The sequence below is a fragment of the Bos javanicus genome, chromosome 23, assembly GCF_032452875.1.
Source record: "Bos javanicus breed banteng chromosome 23, ARS-OSU_banteng_1.0, whole genome shotgun sequence".
Lineage (NCBI taxonomy): Eukaryota > Metazoa > Chordata > Mammalia > Artiodactyla > Bovidae > Bos > Bos javanicus.
This window is the reverse complement of record NC_083890.1, coordinates 31,558,723-31,561,342: the sequence shown is the minus strand read 5'-3', so window position 1 is coordinate 31,561,342 and position 2,620 is coordinate 31,558,723. Positions and strand designations below refer to the sequence as shown.

General features: G+C 39.4%; 1 non-coding gene across 1 annotated transcript; it reads right to left on the bottom strand.

Moving 5' to 3' along the window:
* Nucleotides 1–384: 384 nt before the first annotated feature.
* TRNAK-UUU (transfer RNA lysine (anticodon UUU)) lies at nucleotides 385–457 on the bottom strand. Its single transcript has one exon. It is a non-coding gene; the product is annotated as a tRNA-Lys (tRNA).
* Between the last annotated feature and the right edge of the window lie 2,163 nt (nucleotides 458–2,620).

Sequence of the window (2,620 nt, the reverse complement as noted above, 5' to 3'; positions counted from 1 at the left end):
ATTTCATGGGCTGTAAGCATTTTATTGGAGAAGGAAATGGCAACCCATTCCAGTACTCTTGCCTGGAGAATCCCATGGACAGAGGAATCTGGAAGGTTACAGTCCATGGGGTCTCAAAGAGTCAGACACGACTGAGCGACTTCACTTCATTTCACTTAAGCATTTTATACTGTGTTCCTCAGGAGGTCTCCATTATTAAGAACTGCTAAGATCTCCTTCTGCTTAAAACACAATATCAAATCTCAGCTACTGGTTAAGGTTGAAGGTGACTGACTTCTTGGTGTTTCCTCACTCTACGCAGGTGAAAGTGGTCAAAGTTGTAGCCAAATTTTCCTTGAGATAAAAAGTCAGGATCCTCTAACACAAGAAAGCACTCAAACCTCCCGCCTGGACAGGGACTTGAACCCTGGACCCTCAGATTAAAAGTCTGATGCTCTACCGACTGAGCTACCCAGGCTCTAAGAATACTTGGCTTACTTTGTTTCCCTTGTACACTTCAATGACTTTGGGGGCATTTTTTAATCCCCCAAAGTAAGGAAATGGCAACCCATTCCAATATTCTCCAAAATCTGGAGGGCTACAGTCCATGGTGTCGCAAAGAGTTGGGCATGACCGAACTCACACACACACATGTACAAGATAATTTTGACAAATTTGACATTCCCCCTCACATTTTTTCCAGTGGACATTTAACATTTTTCTTCATAAATTTCTATTTTTGCTGAAAGATATAATGACTTGTATCAAAGGAATTTTAAAACTATAATAACTTAACACCTACCAACATCTATTGGCACTAGTGGTAAATAATCCGCCTGCCGATGCAGGAGATGTAAAGAGACATGGGTTCGATTCCTGGGTAGAGAAGATCTCCTGGAGAAGGGCCTGGCAACTGATTCCAGTATTCTTGTTTGGAAAATCCCAAGGACAGAGAAGCCTGGCAGGCTACAGTCCATAGGATCACAAAGAGTCGGACAGGACTTAAGTGACAACATATGCATGACATCTATTGAGAGAGAAAAGAAATCTCGTACTTACTTCAATTTATTTTTTCTATTTCATGTCTCTCACAGAACTTTATCCCAATACAACATTTTGCATTTAGTCTTTTCTTGATCTTCCTACCATGCTTCTCTGTACCAAATACAGGTATAAATATTGAAATTTGATGTTATTTCCTTTGAATATTAAAAATACTTCCTGTGGATTGTGCTAATCTGCATCTACTTGCACATAACCAAGGCATGATAAACAGATAATAATTTGAAAAACCCTTTAATGGAGGAGGTAATAGAAGTAAATGTGGAATTTGTCATTCTCCCTCCTCCATGAAGTTGTATACAAAATCGTCTTGGGACTTCTCTGGAGGTCCAGTGATTAAGACTTTGCCTTCCAATGCAGGAGACACAGATTTCAGGAGCTAAGATTCCATATGCCTCATGGCCAAAAAACCAAAACATAAAATGGAAGCAATATTGTAACAAATTCAATAAAGACTTTAAAAACAGGCCACATTAAAAAAAAAAAAAAAAGACAACAGCAACAGCTTGAAGGATTGTTTTTCCAGTTGTTCCCATGATGGGAATCAGAGAGGAGAGCACCCCAGGGCAGTGTGTCACAGTCAAATGTCTTAATTTATCAGAATTGTCTTAATTTTTCAAGCAGAAGGCTGAAAATTTTCCACGGAAGCTGAGAACGTGGGACTTGAGTGCCACACTTCTATGGTAGACTGATTCTCAAGAGATGAATTTTAGAAAAGTAAATACATTAGGAAAGGTAAAATAAGATTTAGAAGTAGATTTAGTTCAACTGTTTGAATATAGTTTAACAATGGAATTGTTAGAAAACTTGTGAGAGAGTCATTTCCTAGGCAGGTTGATAAGGAGTCTAGGGGTCCCCAAGGAGAGAGGGTTCTGGAATTCTCAAGGAAGAAGAAAGGACAAACTTTTTTTCCTTCTCTACATTCCTTAGGATTATATAATAATAATGTATCCTGCCTGAGGACAGTCTCTGGATTAAGGACAGTCTCTGGATTAAACCTTCTGGCTAATTCTGTTATCTTAAAATGTAAATTATGGGAGTAGGTCTGGTGAGATCTTTACAACCTCCAGACATTCTTTGGATTCATTGGAGAGTATATAATTTCATTGCTAACACTGGCAAGCGGGTACTCTTTCTGCCCCCTTCTGATGCCTGTGTCGGAAGCTTTTTCTATCTCCTTTATACTTTTTTTTTTTTTTTTTTTTATTCTTCCAATTTTATTTTATTTTTAAACTTTACATAATTGTATTAGTTTTGCCAAATATCAAAATGAATCCGCCACAGGTATACATGTGTTCCCCATCCCGAACCCTCCTCCCTCCTCCCTCCCCATACCATCCCTCTGGGCCGTCCCAGTGCACCAGCCCCAAGCATCCAGCATCATGCATCGAACCTGGACTGGCAACTCGTTTCCTACATGATATTTTACATGTTTCATTGCCATTCTCCCACATCTTCCCACCCTCTCCCTCTCCCACAGAGTCCATAAGACTGTTCTATACATCAGTGTCTCTTTTGCTGTCTCGTACACCGGGTTATTGTTACCATCTTTCTAAATTCCATATATATGCGTTAGTAT